The sequence below is a fragment of the Lycium barbarum genome, chromosome 4, assembly GCF_019175385.1.
Source record: "Lycium barbarum isolate Lr01 chromosome 4, ASM1917538v2, whole genome shotgun sequence".
In the NCBI taxonomy this organism is placed as follows: Eukaryota; Viridiplantae; Streptophyta; class Magnoliopsida; order Solanales; family Solanaceae; genus Lycium; species Lycium barbarum.
In genome coordinates this window covers 60,045,520-60,057,383 of record NC_083340.1, presented here as the reverse complement: position 1 = coordinate 60,057,383, position 11,864 = coordinate 60,045,520, and positions in this window count along the sequence as shown.

Sequence of the window (11,864 nt, the reverse complement as noted above, 5' to 3'; positions counted from 1 at the left end):
ATTTTGTCGTGGAAAATGGTAGTCATGGCTCTCATGTAGGTTGTGCCGACGTTCTTGAGGCCGAAGGGCATTACCTAGTAATGGTACACTCCCTATGGGGTGATGAAGGTTGTTTTCTCAGCATCCTCCCTATCCATTAGGATTTGATGGTAGCTGGCAAAACAATCCATAAATGATTGTAACTCGTGCTTGGCACAATTATCTATGAGTATGTGGATATTCGGGAGTGGAAAATTATCCTTGGGGCTAGCCTTGCTAAGATCTCGGTAATCCACACAAATTCTTATCTTGTCGTCTTTCTTGGGTACCGGAACTATATTGGCTAGCCATGTAGGGTATGATGTCACTTCCACCACTCCAGACTCAATCTATTTCTCCACCTCGTCTTTGATTCGGATACTAAGATCCAATTTGAATTGTCGGGTTTTCTGGTTTACCGGAGCAAAACCCTCATTTATGGGTAGCCTGTGGGATATTATGCTGGTGCTTAGTCCTGGCATGTCGACGTATGACCATGTGAAAATATCCATGTACTCCCTCAGCAAACTTATCAATTCTTCTTTTAACGGAGTTTCTAGGTGTGCACTTATCCTTGTCTCTTTGACATTCTCTTCATCACCTAGATTTATGGCTTCTGTTTTGTCCAGGTTTAGCTTCTACTGATTCTCTAGTTGCTCTACTTCTTCCGCGAGACCCTCGGCTAGCATTGTGGTTTCATCGTATTCCTCATACCCTTCCTCTTCTATGCTGCCCGACTTATTCAATTCGCAACATGTCATGACATTTAAAGTAGTTGTATTGTTTTTATTACTGAAAAGAAATTCAAGGCGAAATATGTTAGTATAAACCATGCATGCAACAAATAAATAAAAAACAGTTTTGACAAACCGAGGCTTTCATTAATTAAAATATTTAGAAGTACAAACTGTGGTCCTGGCGTAGATCAAGTCATTTCCATTTTTGAAACATTACGAGGTATGTAAATGACAAAGGAGGTGAGTAATCGGGCCTCAACCGATTCTCCCCATTTCCAAAAACTAAATTCATCTTCCTCTACCGAAAATCCAGTAGCAGGGTAGAGGTCCAGTTGGACAGCTGCTCGCCCAGTTCTGCCTCTCTGATGGTGGGTTCTTCAGCATATTCTTCCAAAATCACGGAGCAATATTCCTCTTCGAATAACTTCCTTATCCCTTCTTCAATGTCAGCATCCTGAAGCATAGGTATTCTGTGGGGAAATGACTGGTACAGATTTGGGATAGGTTTGCAAAATTCTGCAACCTCTTGTTTCTTCTTGGTAGGTATCTCTTCTTCTGCGGGACGTAACCAAGCCCAAATCGAAAATTATCTTGAAGAATGGGACTGCGCTCAGTGATGCCCTCTAGGTTTTTTCCTAAACCTTTCCCGGGTTTAAACCCGTTTAGAATCATAGTGGAAGCAATCAGTTTGTAAATCATTGGCATGGGAGTTTCCAGGGATTCTATCTTGTGGGCCGCACCCACTAACTCCATGTGACATAGAAATCCATTCCTTTGGGTGCGGCTTCAATAACATGTACAAAATTATCTGTGTAGTTGTGTATGATGGCTTCTCCGTGGATCACCACTTCTTCCCCTTCCCAGACAAACTTTACAGATTGATGAAGCGAGGATGGTACTGCTCCTATCATGTGGATCCATGGTCTTCCAAGAAGCAAATTGTAATTGGCGGGTATTTCCATGACTTGGAATTCAGTGGTGAACTCAGCGAGTCCTATTTGAATTTCCAAATCAACTACTCAGGGTAGACTCAGGACAAATATTAAGCTCCACTCTATTGTCGATTAATACCCAAGTTACCACTTTGTTGTGGCACATGATAATGATGTGCAACGCTTTGTTGTGATTTATGCCTTCCTTGGAAAACTCTTTCTCTATGAAGGCAATTTGATGTTCCTCCATAACATGAGCGCCATTTCGGCTAGATCTTCATTGTTTGTTCCAGCTGTGACATGAGCTTCCTCCAACACCTTCTTTAAAGCCAGGTGGTGTTGAGGTGAACTTTGCAGTAATGCCAATACCGAGATTTGGGTTGGCATTATTTTAAATGTTCAACAATGGAGTATGTTTTTGGCTGCATTCGGCACCAGAAATCTTCAGCTTCACCTTCGGTGATAATCCTTTTTTGATTTCCCTCCCTTCGAGATGTCCCTTGGGCCAGGTCCTCAAGAGTGTAGCATCTTACCGACCTTATGATGCTATGTGCAGAAACAACTTGGACTATGAACTCTTTGCGGGGTGGTGCTGGAGTCACTTGAGGAATGTGTGTTGTCATTGGTGCAGCGATTAATATCTTGAATTGTGTGAGTTCTTGCAAAGTCAATGACGCCACTGCAGACTCAAGCTCTCTCACAGAATCATGGATTATGGGCCTCCAGCGGCTCAGTCTTCCTCTCTCTCAATCATGTGAATCATGTTGCTGCCATGGTTTAGCAAAGGGTTGGTGTTTACATTTGGAGGGGCCGTTTGGAGTACGATTTCGTTTCGTTCAATCAAGTCTTGTATTTTGTACATGAGATTGATGTAATCTGTTGTACTGTGCCCTATACCATTGGAATGATAGGCACATGTTTGGTCAGCACGGTAAAACTAATGTTTTGGGTCAACGACCTTTGGGGGAAGCACTTGGATCATCCCAGCCGCACTTAATATTTTGAACAAATCAGTCTGAGATTCCATCAACAAAGTAAATACCCGAGAGGGATTCTTTTCAAAATTGGGATGTGGCGCATTATAAGCATTTGGTGGTGGTTGATGGTAGGTATTGGTTTTGTTATTTTGTGGGGTACGGTAAATAGGTGGGGGTGTTTGATAATTTGGCTGTGGAGCTTGGTAATTTGGGGGAGGTGATTGGAAGGCATTTGGTGGAACTTGGTAATTTCGGGGTGGCGATTGGAAGGTTGGTTGCGCGTATTATACGGGCACCATATTGTATGGGGTGGGTATGTAGGTATTTGGTGGAGGTGAAGCATAGCTTCCATCAGGAAATCTTCCCTTATTTTGGGCTTGGGATTAGGAGTGTGGGATATGCTAGCCACGGCATCCTTCTTATTGCGTGCAAACCCGGTTCTTCTTCACCCATAAGAAATTGTACTCAGGCAGCCTGTGTTCTCCACCTTCTTGCATATTCACAGAAATTTTTGGTGGACGTTTGTTTCACTTTTTCCAGATAGTATCTATCTGGTATCGTCTCCCTATTAAAGTGAAATCTTTCCATGAAAGTCGTAGCTATGTTTTCCCATGTGGTCCAATGGCGTATGTCTTGTGCCGTGAACCATTCTGAGGCTTCTAAAGTCAAACTTCAGCTGAACAACCTCATGATAAGTGCTTGGTTGTCTCGGACACCGACCAATTGGTCACAGTAAGCTCGTAGATGTGCTTTAAGATTGCCTGTCCCATTGAACAACTCGAGACGGGGTACTTTGAAGCCTTCGGGTAAATCCAAGTTGGGATGCATACAAAAATAGTCCTAGCTTAGACCTGTGCCAGTGAGGGTAGTCCTCATGGATCGTTCCAACATTGCGGTCATCTTCCGCTCAAGCCTTTCTTCCTGCTTTTCATGTTTAGCCTTCCATGCCTTTTCTATCTGCTCATAATGGTCAATTTCTTGATCGGGTGAAAAGGTGCCTGGTGTGGCAAGTGTGTGGAAGAAACAGCAGGGCGAGTTCGGGCAATAGAGAATCTTTTATCAGCTAGTAATGGGACGATGCTTAGTTCTATAGTGATGCCGGCATGGGTATTTTGTGGTGTTAGGTAAAGAGGGATAGAGTGAGCGGTCCCGGGAATTTGGTTGGTGTTAAGTGGTGGTGGGATGTGGTTTGAGGCACCAATGTGTCCATCGATTTGGGTAAATGGCATGGTGGTCATAACGGACCTGGCAGGGAAGTGATCAGGTAGTGGTGAATTCAGAGATGGAAAAAACGGCTAAGGCCTTCATTCTTCAGCAAGGGCCTCTCGGGCAGCATTAGCTGCTTTGTTTCACACCACTTCCTCTTGAAGATGGGCGATTTTATCAAACATCATTGTCATGATGTCCTCAGTAGGTGATGACTCAGGCATTTCGCGCAGAGGTGATTCTTTGAGAGCAATGTCAGTAGGGGCAGTTTCGTTATCGAAAGTACTAGTCATCTTTTCTTTACCACTATCTTGTAGGGAAAATGATGCTATTGCAGGTTTGGAACGTGTGAAGTAAGCAAGTGTGAACACGAATCAACTTCTCTTTCTATAAGAAAACAATAACTCAAAGGCAAACAAAGTTAGTTCCATCAGATAATGAAAAGAAAACCAAAATATCACACAAAAATGGCAATTTAAAAACTTAGCACATAAATAATCATATGTTTGATTTAAATGCTCAATTGATCTCTTGTATCGGGACCTTTCTTTTGAATACAAAAAATAGGACCCCCCTAAAACTACGTAAAAAGGGACCTTTCTTTTGAGGTCAATATAGGTTGTTTGTCCGTTCAACCCTTTCTATCCTTAAAGGCCCCAAATCCTAATACTGAGAAGGGAGCACCAGCCAAATGGCGCCCTTATGAACAAAATTCTCCAATTCAAACTTGAATGCATTGCACTCTTCCATATCATGTCCTAAAGCTCCAGAATGATACAGACACATTTTACGGTATCCGACTCCCTCAGTCTAGGCTCTCCTAATGCTTATAGTGCTAATCTTCCCAATGCTGACCAACTTCTGGAAGAGGCTGGTATAAGAGTATCTGAATATTGTGAAGCCGTAATGACAAATACGAGTGTTCAGAGTAATCCCTTCGGTCGGGGTAATGTTGTCATGAACCAAAAGTGAATGTGGTCCCCACATCTTGGTGATGCGTTTCTCATCTATCAGCATGATGAGTCTCCTTTTGAAGGCCAAGCATTCATTGATGGTGTGCCCTGCCAGATCCCAGTGATAAGGGCATCTCTTATGTGCGAAGACCGGAGGACAGGGTGGCAACCTGTCGAAGCAAACACTTACTATATTCCTTTGCTTCGGAACTTGATAATCACTTCCTCGCTTGTAACGTGTTTTGGCGAGACACGATAAGGACAATCCAATGATTTGATCGTAATACTCCACCATTCGGGCGAAGCTGGTGGGCCATACTCTATTCGCTCCACGGGCTCCTCCCTAAGGCTTGATAGCGCAGCAGAAGCTCCTTTCCGTTTTGGGCTCGAAGGTGCAACAGAGGTTTCTTTCTTTTTTAGGTTCCATGGTGCAGCTGATGCAGCACCTTTTGATGGCCAGTGGGCTCCTGTGGCTCTGACTCCATTTCTTCTTCCTCAAATTCCTCCACTATCAGGATGTACTCGGGAAGAATTCCTTTTTCCTTGTCCAGGATATTCTCTTCTTGAGCTTCGGCGGGTTATTCAGGCGAACTCCCCGCCGAATCCATTAACTCATCTGCCTCCTAATCTTTGCTTTGACTGCTCGAATCTATTTTTTGAGATCTTGAATCTTTCAATGCAACGAAACCTTATTCCTTCTCATGACCTCGAGCTCAGGTGCAGTCTTGTTGTTCATCTTCAAATTCTGAGAAAATCGTTAGGCTTAGTACGGGTAGTTTTGTGTATTGTTTTTCTTTGGGTGAGTGTACGGTATTCGAGATCAATCAAGCATTTAAACGAAACATATGGCAAATAAAGTCACACAAAGTGGTTTATAAGATTATACTACGCGCGCTCTTAAGCATACTAATCGTGTGAAACATAAATGTGCCATTTGAATCAAACCATTGCCCCATAATCATTAATAATAATATTCTTCCCGAAGGGGTACAAAAGATTGAGGAATGACGGTGCATAAAAATAAATTAGCAGAAGTGTCTTGCAGTAGTGGATGATGAAGCCCGATCCCTATTAGTATTGGCTTCCTTTCCGGAGGGTATTCTGAATATGAAGATAGGCTGAGGTCAAAGTTGCCTCCATAGGAAACCCTTTTTGTGTGAAGGTCAGTGGAGCGACATCGTCTAAAGTCTTTTTCATTCGGTCGTCTAACTCAACCAAACAATCATTAGTAAGCTCAAACTCATGTCTCAGACTTTCTATGACGGCTTTGTCATGCTCAATTTTCTCCAAATACTTAGCATCTCTGTCGTCAACTCTTCTTTGAATCAAACGGGCTCGGATATCGGCTTGCGAACCCTTGTCTTAGACACAGCTGTAGAGAAGAGGCCTAGGAGGAAGTGTGGCCTGCAAATAGGACCTCAACCAATCCTTATACTCCACGACACAACTAGGACGAAACCTATCTTTGGCTAAGGTATCGGGACCCCAAATCATGCGGCCTTTCCACTCACGTACACAATCCAAAGCTCTTAATGGTCTATCAATGTCATAGTAAATGATGAAATATCCCATGCCTCCGATCTGGGTATGACTTGGATTCTCCCAAGTTCTCTTAAGACCCTAGCAGATTCTTAAGGGTGAATCCCTCCTATTCCCATAAGTGGCAAGAATGGGCACTTTCTTCCTTTGAACACAACCTCAGTGGACACGAAGTCATGGAACATCCATTGAATGCTCTCTTCTTTCAGGCTGGAGAAAGTGAATGTCCAACTTTGTCTGTTTTCTTCTCCGTAGTTCAGACGAAAATTCCGAAGACTGACCCTTTCAGCAGGCTTACTTAAGTGTTGGTCACCCCTAACCTTGATCATATGCTTAAGGATCCACCATTGTAGGATTAAATTACAACCTTAGAAGTATTTGTAATGATTCCGGCAGAGACTCAGGGCTCGGTACAAATCAGCTAATATGATTGGGGTTATGTCAAAGTATTTGGTTTCTTGTTTTTGGGTTATGCCGTAAAAGATGGCATGGGTGACTAAAACAACTCGGGTATCTATGGCTAAGGACCAATCCTTGGGAAAAACCTTAGCTCCCCGAAAGCAAATGGCGAAAGCCAAAGGTTTGGTGGCAGTCCATTCGGCATAAGTCTTGAATTCTTCGGGATGCTCCACAAATCCATCTGGGTTTCCAAACCTTCTATACAACTCTCTAAAGGGTATGGTGGGGCCATGGGCCCAATTGGCGTAGTTTAAAGAAAGCATCCTACAAATTTTGGAGTAGGTGGGTTTTTTCGGGATCAAAGCATTTTTGTCGGGTTTCTTTCTTATTTTTAGCCCTGAGCCTACGCTAGTTAGTACATCCCTAAACTCGTTCAGAGATTGTGTCATTTTGATGTCATCCCCAAATCTGAAAACCATCTTATCTCTGTCCCAGAATCTGGTAATTACTTCTATCAGTTCCTTCCAGCTGGTCATAGTCATGATGGATGTCAAATTCTCTAAATGACTTGAAATTTCTTTTTTCTCTTCCGGGGAAATTTGGCCCCACCAAATCTGTAGCAACTCAGATGTAGTTAGGACCATATCGAAACACAAATTGATTGACATCTACAAAACAGAAACCAAAGTTAATTCGCCCCCCCCCCCCCCCCCCTCCCCCACTAGGTAATGGTTTCATTCATAGGAATATTTAAACGTTTCCAAATAGCACGTAATATGATATACGGTGTTTTTCAGGTCATGAACAATACTTGACATGGGGTAGTCTCCCTATCGGGTTTGGATACGTCTAAAATATCCAAACCACCCAATCTACTTCTCATTTGGATTTGGCTTAGCTATAAACTAGGCTTATGCAAGAGTGGTGTTTTTTCAAATTGACCTTGGACCCGAGCGGACTACTCGGGGTGAACTATTGTCGGTCGTTGGGTGACCACACACCAACTTAAAGTTCAACGTGTTCCGCAGAAAGGGTGCTTAGGGTTTTTTAGTGAAGGCTAGACCGTGATCCCGCATGTCCCTTTTGAAACCATGCTTTTTACCAGGAATGGCGGAGTTTATGATATGAAATGAATTGTCACGACCCGACTAGGGGCCGTGACGAGTACCCGATACTTGTACCGAGCACCCCTTGCTTATCCTTTTACTTTTTCCTCTTAGCAGGCCGTATGAACTGTGCCATATTTTTGTTTTTGAACATTAGCAGCATCATTATGAGCATAGACTAGTCAACTTCATTATCACTTTCTACAACAACATTAACATGCTAGAACACCATATATCTAACTGTACCTGATTGACTGTACATATCTGTCTACGAGCCTCTAGACGTATTACACTTATACATAGAAAGGGTTGAGTACTGCCGTGCCCGAATATATATACACAAAATAGTACCAAGGAAGTGAGGCTCCGGAATAACTGGAGCACTGTCAACACTGCTGGTAGAGCTTCTAAGTATCAAATCCGCCTGTCTGCTGACCTGCGCGGCATGAAACGCAGCGTCCACAAGAAGGGACGTCAGTACGAATAGTGTACCGAGTATGTAAGGCATGAATAGTAATATACAGAAAATATGAATCATGTATAATGACATAAGCGAGTTACAACACATGTCCTGGGATAGAAACATAACCTGTATATATATATACCCTTGGCAGGTGCTATGCGTACTTAGCTTTCCTTTAAGAATCTTTCCTTGTTCATATACATATACATATAAAATAGGACATCTCATATTGCCGAGGCGTCGGCAGCCGATCCATTTAACCATAAATATACACATCCCGCGTCCGGGACGATATCATATCATGTAATGCCAACTTATCAGGTGGATATGCGTTCATAACGCTCTGCCCTTACCTCCATTTCCCCCGTATACATATGCATATATCATGTACATATATCAACGTCTATAGCTCTCTAGCTCTTTTATCATATACATATACGTGTGTCATGTAGGTACATCAGCGTCTATAGCGCTCTGGTGCTTTTATCATATACATATACGTGTGTCGTGTAGGTACATCAGCGTCTATAGCGCTCTAGCTCTTTCGTCATGTGCATGTTTTAAAAAATATATACACATATCTTACATACATTTACATGTCTTATATGCATTTACGTATCCTATATACATATGTCTCATAGGCACGCAGGAAAGCCCAAAGAAGAATCATGTAGTCATCGGAGTGACGTAAGGTCGGTGACCTCCAATTATATTATAGAACACTCATGATCGCTTTGTCTCACCTTGAAGGAACGAGTATTTTAAGGTGAGACTATCAACGGGGAATAATATTAAAGTAAACGTAGAATGAAATCGGGGCATCATAGATGACAGTTCATAGACTTTGAAATCTTTTAGAAAATAAAGTCATAGGTAGGAAATATAAATAATATTAAAAAATTAGTTTATCATTTTCATGTTTACATAAGATACTTAGCTTAGTCATCTTAGTCATAGAGTCGTTCCGGTAGTACGTATCATAGGCATATTCTCTTATCTAACATCATTGTTATCATTATCGTCATGGAAGTGCCCTCGTTAGAGGAGTCATAGTATTTATCATTTGGTAACGAAATCGGGATCAAAGGTTCCCTTTGGATTCACTTCAAGTAAGTCAAGCAAGACTGTAAGGAAAAATCCGAGAGTAGCGGGCCCACCTCGGGCCGGATGGGGTGACGTATATGATTTACATATATTACGTGTCATGTCATTACTTGTGAGGGTCCTAGGGTAATCGGGTCCCACTTATGCAAGTTCTAGGGGTTTAAGAGGTCTTTCCATCATTTGCACACCTTCTAGTTCAATTCTATTGAACAAAAAGTGGAAAACTTTAGGTGCGGATCCCGGGGAACCGAGTTGTCCCCGATGCTCGTACCCAACTTATTTCAACTAAGACATGCCATAGAAAGAAGGGTGAAGCCTTACATACCTCTTTCCGCTTCTTTTGCTATTCCGAATTCACGTTGCAATCTCGTCAAAATCTGCAAATTAGTCACATTTACCCAAACTTTCATTAGGGTACTTAGAGTTAGAATCTTAAGGAACCACTTGGCTACCGAAATTTCGGCAGCACTTCCTCTGTAAATATACCATCCTCAACATTCAACATAGCCAAATTCTCATCAATCACAATCCGGGAATTCAAACCCGGCCAAACTATTAACATAATTCAACAATCACACTAAAAATTCACATATTCCATTCAAGGTGCATTCCAACACTTCAATTAACATTCTACCTCCTTCAATACTCTCCAATTCCAATGAAACAACAATAACCTTATAATACATATATTCCAACAACATCATAGTAATACCATTACATGTCTTTCACACAAAAACATTATTTTCAATTTACACAAACTTCCAATTGCCAATACTTCACCAAACTTATCAAGTCTTTATTTGCGATATAACATCTACAACACAACGATTAAGATATTAATTACAACTCGCTCATTATTCTTTCACAACTCACCAATATACACGACTATACATCAAGTATACACGGCCACATATACCATGCACACTCACACGGCTCCAACATGTATACACCACAACAATCTCTCCAAACTCAATCAACTTCCATTTTCCACATATCATTCACAACAATAACAACTAAAAACTAATTAAAATAATTGAAGCATGACTCCTACACACATATATATATATACACGCCCATATACTATATTTCTCTCCTTCATGAATTTCATCCATTTTAGCATACTACAACACATATAAACCATATATAACACATAAAACAAGATCAAAACTCACCTTTCTTCTTCAACTTCTCACTTGACTACAACTTGACAACTTGTATGATTTTGAATTTTTCTTGCTCCAACAACAACTCCACCTTGTTAATCACCCTTTACTTGGTAGAAAATGATTTTTGGAGAATTTTTGCAACTTTTTCTTGTGAAAATTGCTCTTGGCCGAAATGGCCTTAAGTTTTTCTCCTCTCTCTCTTGTTCTTGCTTTTCTTGAAATTTCTAGAACATTATGTGGAATAAGATGACTTATTCATCTTATTTATTGACCAAATTTTATTTAATATGGGCTTAGGCCATAACCATGGCCGGTTGGGCCTCACAAATTTGGGCCTTATTATTTTTTTTGATTTTTTTGGGCCAACTCGGTTTGGTCCCGAGTTGGGCCTAGCCCACTGACCCTTCGACCTTAAAACGTTCATATCTCCTTGTACCGAAGTCACCTGGGCACCCAGGACCTATGGTTGGAAAGCTAATTCAATTATCTACAACTTCTATATCTTGATACTTTTCCAAATTCCAAACTGATAATACCGTGTTTGCCCCTTGAGGTCAGATCACCCGAAAACGTTTTCTTAAAAATATTCGTTTGGAGGACTTCCACTTTGATTTGGCCCAAGGGTCCTTCTTGAGTTGTGTTTAACTTCTCATATGTGATTCATATGAATTTTCAGATGTCCCAAAAAAATCTCGATGTGTGGGTCCCACCTCAGCAATTAATTTGACGTTCAAAAATACGGGATATAACATGAATGACAGTTATAATTTGTGGAATTTAAACAGATAAACAAATAGGTACAGTTAAAATCACATTATATTGAAACCCTTATGGTTAGAACCTAGGTAATCCCCAGCAGAGTCGCCATCTGTTACGTTTCGCTTATACGCGGGTTAAGGCATAAAAGTTACTGTGAGGTTGTTGGTGCTCTAAATGGATTTTAGTGCTTTTAGAGTTGCCACCTAATTTATTAAAGGAAACCTATGAAAATCAGGTAAAAGATTTTTCAAGCAAGAGAGAAATCGTTTGGTATCAAAGTTCGAAGTAAGGGTTCTGGTGATCCCCTAAAGAAGGTTTTACACACCCTAATATTGAAGATCTGTAGAATACGGTTGACCTACGAGCTTCAATGTGTGATTAATGTACTTACTGGTTTAAAGATGTTTTGTTTTTCCGCAAAAATGCCATTCTTATCCATATCATAACTTCAAAAAAAATTTGGTAAAAATTCCCTTTAGAAAAGGGTTTTTTGGGTTTTGAAAAT